Raw genomic sequence first — 18104 nt, 5'->3', positions numbered from 1 at the left:
CTCAACTCTCATTGTTATCAAAATATTACTTTCATTGTAGTCAGCAAGTCCCATTGCGAGTCATTTGGCGTTCGAGATTCGAGTTTCAAAATGTTTCGTCGAAGCAAGAGTTATCCTGTGTCACATAAATACCGGACAGACAACATTCTATCACATGGGCAATGAGGAACGGATACATTACAAAATAAATACTGTTGGGTTACCTACCTTAGGCATTCCTGCGTCATGAGTAATATATTGCATTGAACTGGCATCGTTGCCAAGTTTTATCAACACACTGGTGACACAGTTTATGTTTATCGTTAGGCTCTGCGGTCTGCATTGCAATATGACACCCGCTATAAACATTGGGTCAGTAAAGGTCACCTGAGGGAAAGGAAAGGAAACAAAATGTAAATAAGATAGAATTATCTCAACAAAACTTTAGTATATAACTCAAATTTTGACACAACTTTGACCTTCATCAGGAACTGGCACCCCAAGTTAGGTATCAGTGACTGACCTTTCGGATATTCGACTTAAAAACTTGATCGTACACTCGCGTTCGCTTGTATAGGTGACCCCGGAGTGACGTCACAAGCCGTTGACCTCCGTTGACAACAAATCCGATTCAGAAGTCAAATTTGTAGTTTTCTGTGGTTTGTCCCTTTTCAAATCGGCCAAAATACTACCATTTCTATAACTTCTCGACATGGGGCCTCCAGCCAACAACAAAAATAAAGACTCTCCTCTACATGTTCATGTGTTCAGCTTCACATAAAATGCAATTTTCGCCAAGTATTTAACCCTTATTTTACCGAAATCGGCCCGAAATATGCTTGATTCGAGGTCAAAACAAAATGTCAACAAACTGAATCAGCCTCTGTTACAAGTCTTCAACTAGTCGCACTGCTCCATGGTCTATTGTGGGTTGAAACGCGTAAGTGTAGGCACTGTAGCGTCATGTAAAATAAATACCCGGATGGCCGGGGTCACCTATAGGCCCTTGTTTCGATTGTGTGATGTTTTTGGCTCTCATGTAAATTGACTCCTTCACACCCCTTTCAAAACATCTTGTGTCCCACTACTCCCTACGCCAAAAAAAAAAGCTAGCACAACAGTACCTGAAATGAACATTTATCGATTAATAAATGCAAAGGAACACTATATCACTAATTCTACATAATATAACAAGGATAATCCTCCCGTCGCTCGTGTCGATTTTTACTTATGCGTTTACATTGTGTAAAGTTGCGTACAACTTACAAAATGAGGCACTTGTCGGCTTCTATTTGTGTCTCATTTTACATACAAAATATCTTCAAGTCACGTGTTAGTTTAGGAATGTCCTCTTATTGCTGCAGGTTGTGACAAGTATAGCTACAACCTTGGCGGAAAAGGTTGCCACACCTGAGCGTTAATTGGCTAACATCCTTCCCCGCTCCCTTATTGCAATGTTGATTTGGACAAAATCGTCATCATTTCTACATTACAGTCTCCCAACATTGAAAAATAGGGGGTGGGGAAGGGGCGAGTGTAAGCTGCATGTACATTTGCAACTATTATACAAAATAATACGGAACTATCACATATTTGGCTCCGATTGCGTGCTTTTAACACCAGAACGTACAGGTGTGGCAACGAATTTCCGCCAAGGTTGTCTGAATGAAATGTAAAAAAATCATCTGAAATTACGTTTTCGTTCATATCTTTAGTACGGAATGTCGGATTCACGTGCAATTTTCACAAAGTCTTAGCCTGTTTATGTACTCTATACTGAATATAACTTTTTGCATGTAATTTTTACATGGCTTGGTCTATGTATCCTATTAATTATAAAGATGCCAAAATAATGCAAAATATGTGAAGACAACATCAATCGCCATTACATGCTGTCTACTGAAGATAGTACACGAACATTTTTAAAACTATTTTAATGATGACGAAATAGCATGAAGTTTAAGTATTATCCCTAATAATAATAATAGCAAGGATCAGAAGAGGAAAATTATAATCATAACAAAGTCATCAGACGGATTCGAACCCCTGATTTCACTGATCTATAGATTACAAGGCGGCGACTTAACCGCTGAGCCACGAAGAAGTCGATGATTACGTGAGCATTTCTCATGTAATAATGCTAATTTAGAATTATACAATGCTTATATGTACACTAAAACAGGTGATTTAGTTCTCATTCACCTACAATTTCAATTGTTATGCCGTTCCGGTTGGTTTAACCTATATATAATAGAGATGTTATAACCTCATAGTAGAATGAACATGTCATACAAATGCATTTAAGATCAGTAACCTATTGCACATGTGGAGATGAGGTTGATGGTTTAACGGTCGACGGTCGACACAAACAAATTAAAAGAAATTTAGATTATTTTCTTTATTTAAAATTTGTCCAACGTGCGGAAAGTGCGTGAATCAAATTTCAAGTTGATTTTTATAACCCTAAATACATTGCCAACATATATAATCGTTGTAAATCGATGAAATTATGTGTATTTGGAACGTTTCAGGTCAATTTTCTACCATATGCCTGGCATAATTTTAAACTAACATTAATATATTAGATATGGCTACAAAATTCATTCACTTCTACGTGGCTCGGCGGTAAAGGCGCCGATTTGTAATCTACAGGCTACGGGTTCGAATCCCTTTGTTAATTTGGTTAAAAATTAATATTTTTCCTCTCTTAATCCTTCGTATTATTGTTGGCCTAATAGTTAAACTTCACGCTATTTCATCATCATTCAAAAATGATGAAATGTTCGGTGTACTATCTTCAGTAGACAGCATGTAATGGCGATTGAGAAGTTTTTTGACATATTTTGCATTATTTTGGCATCTTAATAATTAATAATATACATAGGCCGATCCGTGTGAAAATGATATGAAAAAAGTTATCTACGCTTAATTGTAACATGGATAAAACGGGCATGATCCACTAAAAACCTGTGTGTAGCAGCAACTTGATACGATTTTCCGTTACTGATATTTAATAGAAAATCATGCAGTTTAGGGGCCTAATTACGAAATGTGTGTAATTTAGCATAAAGGGTGATTTCAGTGACCACTCTCTAAATAAACCAATTTCTTTGTCACAATTTTTATTATGAATCAAAAGAATATTATCTACTCCCAAATCGTGTGCAATATGAAGCTCATACGACATTCCGTTTTTGAGTTATGAGACAAAAACGAAATTTAGATGAAATATTTTGCATTCGGCTCAGACAACCTTGGCGGCAAAGGTTGCCACACCTGAGCGTTAATTGGCCAACATCCTTCCCCGCTCCCCTATTGCAATGTTGATTTGGACAAAATCGTCATCATTTCTACATTACAGTCTCCCAACATTGAAAAATGCGGGGTGGGGAAGGGGCGAGTGTAAGCTGCATGTACATTTGCAACTATTATACAAAATAATACGGAACTATCACATATTTGGCTCCGATTGCGTGCTTTTAACACCAGAACGTACAGGTGTGGCAACGAATTTCCGCCAAGGTTGTCTGAATAAAATGTAAAAAAATCATCTGAAATTACGTTTTCGTTCATATCTTTAGAACGGAATGTCGGATTCACGTGCAATTTTCACAAAGTCTTAGCCTGTTTATGTACTCTATACTGAATATACCTATTTGCATGTAATTTTTACATGGCTTGGTCTATGTATCCTATTAATTATAAAGATGCCAAAATAATGCAAAATATGTGAAGACAACATCAATCGCCATTACATGCTGTCTACTGAAGATAGTACACGAACATTTTTAAAACTATTTTAATGATGACGAAATAGCATGAAGTTTAAGTATTATCCCTAATAATAATAATAGAAAGGATCAGAAGAGGAAAAGTATATTCATAACAAAGTCATCAGACGGATTCGAACCCCTGATTTCACTGATCTATAGATTACAAGGCGACGACTTAACCGCTGAGCCACGAAGAAGTCGATGATTACGTGAGCATTTCTCATGTATTAATGCTAATTTAAAATTATGCAGTGCTTATATGTACACTAAAACAGGTGATTTAGTTCTCATTCACCTACAATTTCAATTGTTATGCCGTTCCGGTTGGTTTAACCTATATATAATAGAGATGTTATAACCTCATAGTAGAATGAACATGTCATACAAATGCATTTAAGATCAGTAACCTATTGCACATGTGGAGATGAGGTTGATGGTTTAACGGTCGACAGTCGACACAAACAAATTAAAAGAAATTTAGATTATTTTCTTTATTTAAAATTTGTCCAACGTGCGGAAAGTGCGTGAATCAAATTTCAAGTTGATTTTATAACCCTAAATACATTGCCAACATATATAATCGTTGTAAATCGATGAAATTATGTGTATTTGGAACGTTTCAGGTCAATTTTCTACCATATGCCTGGCATAATTTTAAACTAACATTAATATATTAGATATGGCTACAAAATTCATTCACTTCTACGTGGCTCGGCGGTAAAGGCGCCGATTTGTAATCTACAGGCTACGGGTTCGAATCCCTTTGTTAGTTTTGTTAAAAATTAATATTTTTCCTCTCTTAATCCTTCGTATTATTGTTGGCCTAATAGTTAACTTCACGCTATTTCATCATCATTCAAAAATGATGAAATGTTCGGTGTACTATCTTCAGTAGACAGCATGTAATGGCGATTGAGAAGTTTTTTGACATATTTTGCATTATTTTGGCATCTTAATAATTAATAATATACATAGGCCGATCCGTGTGAAAATGATATGAAAAAAGTTATCTACGCTTAATTGTAACATGGATAAAACGGGCATGATCCACTAAAAACCTATGTGTAGCAGCAACTTGATACGATTTTCCGTTACTGATATTTAATAGAAAATCATGCAGTTTAGGGGCCTAATTACGAAATGTGTGTAATTTAGCATAAAGGGTGATTTCAGTGACCACTCCCTAAATAAACCAATTTCTTTGTCACAATTTTTATTATGAATCAAAAGAATATTATCTACTCCCAAATCGTGTGCAATATGAAGCTCATACGACATTCCGTTTTTGAGTTATGAGACAAAAACGAAATTTAGATGAAATATTTTGCATTCGGCTCAGACAACCTTGGCGGCAAAGGTTGCCACACCTGAGCGTTAATTGGCCAACATCCTTCCCCGCTCCCCTATTGCAATGTTGATTTGGACAAAATCGTCATCATTTCTACATTACAGTCTCCCAACATTGAAAAATGGGGGGTGGGGAAGGGGAGAGTGTAAGCTGCATGTACATTTGCAACTATTATACAAAATAATACGGAACTATCACATATTTGGCTCCGATTGCGTGCTTTTAACACCAGAACGTACAGGTGTGGCAACGAATTTCCGCCAAGGTTGTAAGTACCATGTTTTCAAAAGCCAACAAGAGACCTGCAATCATACTGAATACTATAGCGTATTGTCTCTTATAGGAGCCGTCCGAGCGACTAACATGCTCACCATACCTCAACAAGACACCGATTATCTATGGTAATGGTCTGTTTCTCACCCTCTATCTACTACATACGGCGAGCCAAAATAAACGAATTTGTTGTAATAGTTTCCAATAGACAAAATGAAAAAGCTGATGTATTATCTTGTAAAGGTTTAGGGGTTTTCCCAAAATAAAAACACCACGACACAGTGTAATATTCTTCCCAGATGTCCTGCGTTCGAGTCTATGAGTCTTCTCTAGTGACAAATGCAAGAATTGATTCAATTGATTTTACGGGAGATTCTATTCAATTCACTTGTGGTCCTATCCCACTCGAGAGCCTTATTAATTCCTTCATAATTATTAATAATGAATATGTAAATACTGGTAGTTCAAAGGTCAAATTACCAAAGTGGGAGGGTTTTACCTAGACATAAAAGTAACTCTTTTAACACCATAGAATATATATTTATCTTTAATATACTTATAGAATAAATGTTCTGAACCAAAGCAACGCATATTCCTAGGTACCCTCCTCGACCTATTTTGGTTGGGGTTAGGCCGCAGATTGTTGTATGTTTCCTACATCTAGTCTTGTGGCATGTAATGTACTGCATTTTAGATGCACAAAATATCCTTGGTTGAACTGATGTAAGACCGCATGGCTCTTGTTTTGTAACCTAATTTGTCGGAATCTGCGTTATGTTGGGTAGATTGACACCCTCGTCCTATTTATGTAGGCTTAAGTTAAGAGACATACCGGTAATACAAACTAATTTGCATTATTCAATAGAGGTGTTCTTGGTGTCATTCAATATACACAAATATTGTTTACCATCTTCATTTAAATTTTTGCAATGTATTTCAAATCTCTGTTAATGTTTAAATGTCTAAACGATATGGCTCCATAGTACCTAATCAACAGGTTTTCTTATATACACGAAAAGCATAATGTTAACACCGGACAAGCTGCGAAAAATTTATTGGCTCTACCGCCTTGCAAGAATGGTTATGATACTGAATATTTTAAATCATCTTTTTCGTACAGTGGGGTTGAAGTTTGGAACAAGCTGAGTAATGAATTAAGAAGCTCAACAAATATGCAGACTTTCAAGCAAAGATTCAAGTCCTACAATTTTGTGCATATAATTGTAAATGATGTGTTTTTATTTACTTTGAATATTGTATGTATTTTTGTATTTTAAATTTGTATCTAAGAGTTGTATATACTATATAAATTGTATGTTGATAATTGTTGCTTTTAAATTATTGTATATATGTGTAGCAGGGCCCCATGTTAGACCAGCTATTTGGCTGAATTGGGCTACCCTGGATAAATATGATTAAAATAAATATTAATATATATATATATATATATATATATATATATATATATATATATATATATATATATATATATGCATAAACTTGCATAATAATTGATGCTGATAGTGTAAAATATACAAATTCAAAATTAGAGCCCTCTATGGTTTCATCACTTCATAATGTACTTTGATGCAATTTAAGTTTGTTGAAATGTCCAAAAAGTCAAATAATGTGGCCAGTGTTTCTAAATGCGAACATGTACTTCACTTGTTTAAAATGTATTGACCTGACCAAGATTATCTTGACCTGACCAAGATTATCTTGACCTGACCAAGATTATCTTGACCTTGACCTGATATAATCGACAGTTGAGCAGACTTTTAACAAAAGAAATACAATAAATGATGGAACAAAAGAAGAGGGCTGTCATATTCGTGGAGGCGCAATAGATTACATAACGCATTGTAACTTTGTGCCGATTTCAATTTCCGCCAAGCTATTCATCGAGAGGTACCTTTTGTTCAGGAAATCGGTAACTAACCTGACAGCGTATTAACGCTTTACCAGGCAGGTTACTGTCAATAGGTGATCAAAAGAATGTCATGTGAAAGCGCCCACTTGAGTGAGAGGTACCTATTGTGCTCATTCAACCCAAGGGTGTGACTGAGTGTTCGCCAGCACACAAAATCACACTTTACCGTCGAAGTACAATATTATTTACCACCCACCTTTATTTAGGTGCCTCATTTAAATCAATTCAATAGAGTTGCTGATCGATTACCCGTAACAACGTGCAATGGCTGCTATGTATATAGGTCTATCTGTGTAAATTTTTTCGCGCGCATTTGTACCATAAGGTACAGGTACTGGATTCACTATACCGGGTAGGCCTACAAAATAAATACCACCCCATGTCAAATAAAATTCCTTTAAAAAGGAATAGGGTGAGCAAATGAGGAAGTGTCAGGATAAAGGTGTAGTTATTTTATTGTTTGAACTGTTTCTATAATTCGCATCGATCATAATGAGTATGTTTTTACGTGCCTCAAATGACAAGGACTATGATCTTGCAATGAGACTGTACAGTGTATGAACAGTGTCGCCTATTTGTCCGAATCATTTTGACTATTTGATTCTGACCATGTGATTAAAACAGGCTTTCAGATTGGTGAGCTATTGTGTACCAATTGATAAGGCCGGGCACGTAGTAAAAATACACTGGACAGCCAATTTACTGGCAAAAGGTGAGGCCAAATAAATCTTACTTCTTAGTTGATTCTTGAACACGATTTAAGCAGAAACCTTCAGGCAGAATTTGAATACATATTATCCTGTAACGTTCACTTAGCCTAACAGTCAATGAACGTTCATTGTTAGCATAATAAGTAGCTTTGGGTATCCTACTATCATGTTTATGAAAAAAAAAGTGTTTATAAACTAATAACATCTGTTATACATATACATCTACTTGCTAATACCCTGAAAGTCTAATATAAATGAAGGATAAAGAACAATTACAGAACATTTATTGTTCATTAAAGTAGCTATGGGTATACAATGTTTACAAGAAAAGAGCGTTAATGTTTTGTACATGAAGTTAACGTCTTTGATACATAGCTAGTTGTTAATACATCGAAAATTTGACTGGAGATTTACAATTTGATGACATCCAAAAGAATTTAGTATTGAAGAATTTAAACAAATTGCAGAACTTTCATTTGTTGACATACTAGTAATTGTTAACAATGTTGAAAATCATGTTCATAAGCGTAACATCCTCTATACATCTATTTCTTAATGTTCATAAACGTATAAGGCCAAATAAAAAAATAAACATGTTTCATGTCCCCTCCCGCTTCCTTTTTTGAGGTTTCTTCAATTTTATTTTTATTTTTTGAAATTCAGTCATAACTTTTCAAAAAATATGTCTAGGAAGTAGAGATGCTCTCTATAGCCTTGCTTATACAGGGTGTAACAATAAAATTTATACAATTGCATTTCGACTTCTCAGGAAAAATTAAAAGAGTTATGGCACAAATGTTATATGCAATACAATCAGTAATATCTTGGCTAAAAGAAGACGTTTAGTTGGTTTCTTTACTAGCTTGGGTTCAAAAGTTATGTCCGATTAATTAAATCGTCCAGAAAATGTGTTGGGCCACTTTTGCCATGTTTGCGCATAGATATGCTTATCGTGCATTAAACATCAAAGAACTGACACAAAAGAATTATAAGTGGGGTTTCTCCATAAAATTAACATGAACTTAATAATCAAAACCCCGGACGTGAAACATGTTTTTTATTTTGCTTGGCCTAACAATTTGATACATCTATCAAAGGGGATGAGCTAAGTCATGAGGCTGTGTTTGTATAACTGAATTCATTTATACAAACACAACCTTGAGTAAATTAAAGAGAGTACAAGAGCCCCGGGCGCCACCCTTAGGGGGGGGCGCCAAATTCACCAATTCAGCATCGATTCTGCGCCCCTCCAAGCGATGAAAGTCAAAAATATTTTAGTAACCAAAATTAATTTGTGGTAGGCCTTATTTGTCCAAAATTTTGCGCGCTCCACGAGCAATTGTTTAAAGAATTGGGGGAGGGATGCCTAAGATATTCACGGGTGGGTGGGGCCTAGGAGGAGCGCGAATTTTGTTTCTTGCCCCGGGCGCTACCAACCCTAGTTACGCCACTGTACATGACACACTGAAACAGCAAAAAAACATTAACTCCTATAACTCCAAATTGTTCTGTGTTTTTGCTTTTTCTGCTTTTTACTTAATGTATAAATTTTGGGTAAAATTATACACAATTATTTTGCGGTTCTATACGTACATAGTGGATATGTAAAATTTTACACAACCTGTTGTATTTTTTCTGTGTGTGTAGAGAACAAGTTCTTGTTACACGTAGGCCTAACCTATAGCTTTTAAAGTCATAATTAATTAAAACATAACTTTGGCAATACTCACTCGTTTTCGTTCGTTGAAACGGCAAAACATACGGCGAGACATATATCAAACAAGACTTATTATGAACACAGAAAAGATACTGAAAAAATCAAGGACGTAAAGCACAGGAGAATCATGTCATTGACTGGGAGGGGTAATGAATCTAGAAAAATAAACACACAAGATGGATTAGAAAGAGGGGACAGGAGACGCTAAATCGCGATGAAGAGGTATACTATCTAAATCGCATATATAATCCGCTGTTAAGAACTGTGCACCCTAGGGATGAGAAGTCTCGCGGGAAAACAGAAAAGTACGCTTAGGAGTGCGCTAGTTGCCTCTAAAAAAACAGAACCCTTCAAACAGTCTGGGATCGTATATGAAATAACCTGCGCTGACTGTGACGCTAGTTACATTGGGGAATCCGTCAGGAAGCTTGAGAAAAGGCTTAGCGAACACTCAGTGTTACTGCTACTGCTGGCAGCTCCAAATCAGCGGTCAGGGAACACGTTGTAAGATCCAAAGGTCACCAGATTGATTGGAAAAACGTCAAGTTGCTCGAACGGGAACAAAAAGAATATTCCCGGAGAGTTCTTGAACACATCCACATAAGGACTCAAAAACCAAGACTGAATCGTGACCAAGGACTTGAAATAGATCATATTTCAAGTCTTATCACCTGCATTATCACCTGATTTGGATGACCGGGGGCGGCACTACATCGTAACATCCTATGACGTCATATTGTCAATCACAGTGAGGAATATCCCGATTGTAGACAAGATATCATGACAGCATCACCATCTGCTAAACAGTGTAGTGTTAAAGTTAAAACTTTAATTTACTTTAGAGTTGTGTGACCAATGGTCTAGTCTCAATTCGTCGTTCCTGACAGTGCATGCAGTCTGGGCCCGTGACTTTTGCAACGGATGATGGATTACTTAACTGAAAGTGAAGTTACAAAGCAAAATACGACGCACAGTGGGCCAGGGCGGAATCAAAGAATGCCACATTTGGTGAATGAGTAATTTCCAATTGTTTTTAGTTGTTTGAGAAAGAAAACATTCTGGAGAATAGATTTCAAAGTTTTCATAGTAAAAATTCCAAGAAAAAACTCACGTTTTCCATACAGTTTCGGCAATCCTGTCTCACGGTTGTTTGATGTATATAGAATTGGCTTCATTATTAAGAAAATGCAAACTATAGGTGGCGATAGTTATCATAAATCGTATTTCTTAATTTGCAAGGGGTAGGTAATCAATACTACCATTAAAACAGATGGAATAGGTGTAGCAAGCAACAAAGAAATTTGTAAAACATATTTCATTAAAAAATTAAAGGAATTATTTGTATAGAAAGCTTGAAAGAGAAATTTCCAGTAACTAAATAGCGCCACCAATCTTGTCATAAATAGATTCATTTTATATCAGAAAAAGCATTAAAAATTGCTGTGAAATTGAATAATGTTGTAAATAAGGGGAAATTAAAAGTTGAAAATTACTCAAAAGCATTTGTATACATTAACATGTTACCGCTTTTAGCTATTTAAGCCTAAAATTTGGTTGTACATGATGTTTTGTTTGAAAAACTAATAAATGATCACATCAAACAACCGTGGTCTGTTGCCTTTCTCAATGGTATATGCCAATTGATCCCTTGTTGGATGGTATGACGTCATCGAAAGATGATGACGCCCTCAAGATCAATTGGTCAAGATCAAGATCAATGACCAATTGATCTTGAGGGCGTCATCATCTTTCGATGACGTCATACCATCCAACAAGGGATCAAGGGATCAACTGTATGGAAAACGTGAGTTTTTTCTTGGAAGTTTTACTATGAAAACTTTGAAATCTGATAACTGTATTCCTGATGAATCTCTTCAATAATTCTGGAGAATATTGTTTCGATGGATTTCATAAGTGTCATTCAGTCATGAATTTGACCCAAAAGTGTCATATTTTGTAAAAGTGTGAATTTTGAAAACAACTAATGGGGGCCATCTTGGATTTCTGGGCAAAAATTATTTTGTAACGTAAAATTAATGTCAGATTCGGATTTCTTGGGGTCGACTTACCGGAAAAAGTGTCTTTGTACACGATTTTAGGTAATCTGGTTCAAAACTTATTTTTTTCAAGATGGCGCCGGCGGCCACCATCTTGGATTTCTGGGTAAATATGAGTTCGTAATGTCAAAGTAATGTCAAATTTGAAATCCTTGTGGTCGACTTATCCAAAAAGTGTCTTTGTACACGATTTAAGGTCCTCTTGTTCAAAACTAAATTTTTCAAGATGGGTGAAAATGATGCCGTAATGTCAAACTAATGTCAGAATCGGAATCCTTGTACTCGACATATCCGAAAAAGTGTCTTTGTGCATGATTATAGGTGCTCTGGTTCAAAACTTAAATTTTCAAAATGGTGGTGGCGGCCATTTTGGATTTTGGCCTCTAGCGAAAAATGCCGGGATTTTCGCGAGGGACATGGTGGCTATTTTTTTTTCTAAATGGTCCATAGAAGTCGAATCAATCGTCAAACCTTACTAGCCAGAGAGTGGTCACCAAAGTGAACTTTTCCCCCTAACTAACTGTACTATGATGTCTGGGAGGGAATGATAGAGAATTGCAATTTGAATCAGATTACATCATTTTAGTGTTGTTTGTGATGGTATTGAGGGTTAGGTGGGTTTTCACCACAGACGAAAGCGCCCAATCAATTTTGAGAAACATGTAGGTAAAAGCACCCAATTTGTGCAAAATTGGGTGCTTTTTCAAGGAAATTGGTATATTGATGGGTTGCAAATCAGGGCCAAAATTATGTTAAGAGAATGGCGACGTTTTGGGGTTCGGCATGAACAATCACCTACAACTTTTTGGGGAGAGCCCCTCCATACAGGACCCCCCCCCCCCCCCCACACACACACATCTAGTCCGGCTGGTTGTTTGTTTGCTTATAATAATACGTATTACAAAATTCCGTCAGTAAATTTTGTCCGTATAACCTTTAATATGCTATTTGAAACTACTTTTCCAATCGGACATTTGAAGGGCATATATATTGCTCGGGCAATATCATATCATTGGCAAGCTTATATTATGAGGACAATGAAAATGACTCCTTTTTTTAAGAAAATAAGTCGTTTAAAATTCATATTCCGCAAAACCAACTGTCAGCGGTGAGTTCCTTCGAACGAGACAGACTAGAAACTTTAAAAAGCAAAAAAAAAAAGCGCAGTGATTTATAGTGCGCTACGCACAGGCACAACGCCTAGACGTTGATCCACAAGCCTCAGCACACTTTACAGGTTCTTGCTGACCACTATGGCTCCACATCATTCCATAAACCATTTAACAACAATTCAGGGACTTTTGCTGCTTCAAGAGCGCACACCCTAGACATTCCACAAATAACCTTCGCAACCAGGATCAGCTCCCCGACTTTCGTACGGGTTACAACGAGACAATTAGCAGTAAGTTCCTTGTCCAGGGGAATTTCAAGCTAACCCAATTTTTCCACGAGAGCGTAATAGGCACCGCCAGGGTTCGAACCCTCAACCTCTCGCACCATAGTCGAACGCCGTATCCATTGAGCTGACTTGACTACTGTGATGTCATGAAATGAATATTGCAAGCTTTGAGAGAATGGACTGTCAACACTCTCAATGCACAGAACATATACTGTTTTTGTCATCAGAAAAAAACTCTGAATCACGTATTACAAATTTAATGGTTTTTACACATATGGATAAAATCAGGCCGCTTCTTTATTATATATACTGCGCCAAAAAAGTATCCTTACACTTGGAAAAAATAATCACAATTTCAAAACTGAATCATATTGGGGTAAATTTGTTTTTTTAATTGATGCACAATCTAATCCGGTACATTCTGACACCCCATTGAATCAAATTTGACTTCAAGAAGCAAAGTTACAAGCATTTGATCAGACGAACGTCCAGTTTTAAAAGTGACAAACTAGCCTATTCAAAACTCCATGGACTAGACATCTGGTTTGAGAGTGGTGAATGGCTAATTTGTGCGTGCCTTTAATTTAAAACAAAAGGAACAAAAGAAAACTGAAATAAAAGAGCTGACAAATAAACTGAAAGTAATGAAAAATACAGAAAAGTAAAAACTAAAATACAAACTGCTTTAAATAAAGCTTTATTGACGAAACTATATTGTCTCTTTTTTGCGCTTGTTGGAATCTTTTTGCGCCTTGTATAGGCCAGTTTGTCACTTTTAAAACGGGACCTTCGTCTATTCAATTGCTTGTAACTTTACTTCTTGAGGTCACATTGGATTCAAGGTGGTGTCATAATGTGCAGGATTAAATTGCGCATCTATTTAAAAAACAAATTTACCCCAATATGGTTCAGTTTTGAAATTGTGATTATCTTTCCAAGTGTAAGGATACTTTTTGGCGCAGTATATTAGTAAATTGTGATATTTACATGTATATCAACTTGATGAGAAATATTTGGACTAAAAAATACAAACTATTTTAGATCAATATTACCGTATGAGCTTAGAATTTGAGCGTGACATATCCAAATTGTATTTATTATGCAAATAAACAATTTCAATGCCACGGAAACTAACCTTTTGTTGAACCTTCCCAATTTATCGTGGCACAAGGTCGCGCATTATATACATGACTGAATATCAAAATAGCTCTCCGAGGGCCCATGTGTATCTGCTCGTGAACATTTACTCTTCATTTACTGTACGTCATCAGTCTTCTGCATTGGAAATCAATTTCGCTTCGAAGGGGGGGGCGTACGAGCCAACATTTACCAACACAATTTCTCTTTTTCCAGGAGAAATACGAATAAAAAATTGCAACGAGTGTCAACTTGTAATGTAATAATTATTCTCTTTGAATGGAGTTAAACTTGTTTTTGCAATAGATATGCCCTTTAAATTACTGTTGTAAGAGTAATTAGCCAATAACGGCTTGGTATTTTAATGACGTCATATGCCTTGGAAAATGGCTTTATTAGATTCCGCAGTCCTTAAAACCCCTGATTTTCTAGTTTATAATCATAATTCTTACACAGACATTTGAATAACTGTGGAAGAAATAATTGTCCAATCACCTATCAGCATATTAATGACGTCATACGCTTTCCAAAAGGTCATCATTGAATTTCGCACCCCTTGGAACCCATACTTTGCTTTTTCAATTAAAATTTTAGCATATATCATTTGAAATACTGTTATTAAAATGATCGACCAATCACCGGTCAGCATTTTAATGACGTCATAATTTTTTTTTAAATGCTTCCATTGAATTCTGCAGCCTCAAAAACCGTGTTTGTATCCGTTTGATTGTCCGTTTATAATTTGGGGACACTTTGAGGCGATACTGGCCAACTGTGCGACGGGACAAGATCTGCGTAGTGTCTGTGTCCGAAGAAAATGACAACTCCCTTAGATGCTCATATCTGAAATATTTCCCGTTAACTATTACCTGCATCAACTCCGTGGCCAGAGGCATTTGTAGTGTCCATGCATTCAAGGCATTTAGTCTTCCAGAGGTGCTGCCATCATGCGGGTCTATAACGTGTCGGTCTGGTATCCCCGTTACATGCTCAATTCCAGAAGGTATCATGCAAGCTAATGGGGAAAAATGTTGAGGTAAATTTTGCATCATTGTATCCCTCTTTGCTGTGACGTTTCCAGAAACCACGCGAGGTGCCTACCACAAGTTACATTTACAGAAGTTTGCTCTATTTTTTCACCTTCTTGCAATGACCGTGCTTCAAAAATGGGGTAACTTTGGCAGGTTACTTTTTACAAGTTCACCCAGTTAGAAATTGATTTTCCTGGAAAAGAAAGAACTTGATTGAAAGAAAATTAATTTTAGAGTTATATATATAGTGGAACTTGAAAATAGTGATTTGTAGAAAATGTTTCCTGCCCACAAAAGTTACTCTAGTTTATTGTAATACGGTAACCGATCAAATTTTAGTAAAAGCTTAATTTGCTTGAAATTAGTAACTTGCAATCACCGAAAATGACCCACATTTTAACTTATTGATGAAAGATAATGTTTAAGTAGGCCTATATCTAGTAAAGGGGTTAAGGTTGGAGTAAAGAGACTGTGATGTTGGGGTTGGTATTTGGGTTATTATAAGAATTATGGCGACCACTATCCAGAAGATGTTCATTAAATTTTATGGTTCAATTGTTGGTATAAAGATTAACCGGATGTATAACAATCGCCAACCTCTGATTATTTAAAATAACGTTTACATAACACTTTTATGTAGCCATTAATGTGCAGCGATATATGTAAATAAACATGAATACATGTAAATTAACCCTTAAGTGCACCTTAGAACAAGCGGACCCAACCCGTTAATACCACTATTTTAGCACATGTGTCATTGTTTTAGATTTTTTTACTTGGTTTGCTCCAGTCTTCTGTTGGCTGATAATTAAGCAATTTGGTAATACTATTCGAAAAAACTTACACATTTTTCTCGAAAACTCTTGCCAGTTTTTCAAACAGAATTATCTGTTTACAGTGGCAACATTTTTCTTGTGCATGTCCAGTTTGCCAAAATATTATATCCAATACTTTTATCACAATCCCTATCATTTCATATTTTTGTTACCATACCTTTTGATAGAGCTAGAGATCTGTTACAACCCAATATTTCCAACCGTAATTGGCATGTACCATTACACTCAACAGGCTCTAAACGAATAAGAATAGTCTCAATCGGGCTGTCAAATGTGTTGGTAACAGATCCGTCCCCGTCGGTGTTCCCTACAAAAAGCTAATATGGAAGGAAACAATGTAATATGTTAGGTTTTGTTTGTAGGTGAGCAAAATTGTAATAGTTAATTTCTGAAAAAAACGGAAGCATGTATAAGACACATTTTCGTCGTCATCATTATCATCATCATCACCAACCCAACCTCATCATCATCATCATCATCATCATCATCATCATCATCATCATCATCATCATCACCATCATCATTATCATCATCATCATCATCATCATCATTATATATATTCATGATATTCAAGATCATCACCATCATAATCATCGTCCCCTCCTCCTCAATAGCATCATCATCACATTATCGTCTTAATACATTCCAAAATGCAATTTTCTAAGTACATGTATTGGTCAAAAATTTATCAGCGTACTAACATCTGCACCACTGGCCTAATTTAGAAGAGTACTTATGTGAACTTTAAAGAAAGGTACAGTAATTTGTCCGGGATGGTTAAAACAAAGTACACTCACTTTTGATAGCACTTTTATCTTAATCCAAAAGTATTTTTATTGCATATTATTATCCTGGGATGGGTTAGCAAATGGTTCACAATAAGAACACAAAGAGTTGTGGTGGACGATGAAACATCGGACCCAGCACAAGTTAATCAGGAGTTCCTCAAGAAACGTTTATTATTTTTTAGAATTTTGACCAACTATGAGAAATTTGCACCATAAATGGTCAAAAAATGCTTTGACCTCACAGATGAATTCATCAAGTCATTGCCATTCTAAATATGTATACTTTTATATACTTTTGACCAACAATTTTGCAGTTATGAGGCTAGCACTACTTTCGGGCTCTGTTGCTATTAGTATACTATCCAGAGAGGTTGTGTTTCGGGCCCTGTTGCTATTATTATACTATCCAGAGAGGTTGCGTCCTCGCGCTGACGCGCTCCATTGAACGTCTCACGCTACTCGCTCGCTAAGTCCGTGAGGGCCACAGCCTGCGGCTATTATGAGGCCCGAAAATGTCTGGGTTAAGACCAACTTTAATGTTCCTACTATTATGTTAATGATATTGCAGATCACATTGATAGTTCAATAAAAATACAATTGTTCGCAAACGACTGTCTTTTATACCACAGCAGTGAGGGGGGCCTTCCCATAGAACAATTCTTGGAAAATTCCACATTTAACGACAACCGGGAACCTCGTCATTGAAATACATGCCAAATACGGTCATGAAAAAAACAGCTTAATATGTAAACTAACGGGCGCTTCAAGATTTCCTTGCTTGTATCGATTTATAACGTTTAGATGAAACAAACATGTTCTTATTGTTGGAAGCGCTCCATTATTTACATCATTTATCCATTAAAAACAGTATGTATCCATAGGAGTATGAAAACCAGCGAAATGTTTACGAAACAGGTTAGTCTCGTATCCAGATGGAAATCGCTATGCACTGCCCTGGTAGTCTTTATTATGAGCGCCCGCTTGAGGCCCACATCGCTACATTCTTTAGAGCATAGACTAGTAATGCACGAGTCATGATTGTCGACTCGTGTCACTCGTGTACAGCAACACACACTGAATACTGTGTGAATTGTACATGTATACACACGAAATACGGGGCAGAATA

The 18104-nt window shown here is 36.3% G+C and overlaps 1 long non-coding RNA gene across 1 annotated transcript; it reads right to left on the bottom strand.

Moving 5' to 3' along the window:
• Positions 1-235: 235 nt before the first annotated feature.
• LOC140168883 (uncharacterized) lies at positions 236-16464 on the bottom strand. The gene is made up of 3 exons (XR_011861264.1): positions 16348-16464; positions 15193-15338; positions 236-366 (listed from the first exon to the last, which is right to left on the bottom strand). It is a non-coding gene; the product is annotated as an uncharacterized lncRNA (long non-coding RNA).
• Between the last annotated feature and the right edge of the window lie 1640 nt (positions 16465-18104).

This window comes from Amphiura filiformis, chromosome 14 (genome assembly GCF_039555335.1).
Source record: "Amphiura filiformis chromosome 14, Afil_fr2py, whole genome shotgun sequence".
NCBI classification, from domain to species: domain Eukaryota; kingdom Metazoa; phylum Echinodermata; class Ophiuroidea; order Amphilepidida; family Amphiuridae; genus Amphiura; species Amphiura filiformis.
This window is presented reverse-complemented; position numbering and strand designations above follow the sequence as displayed.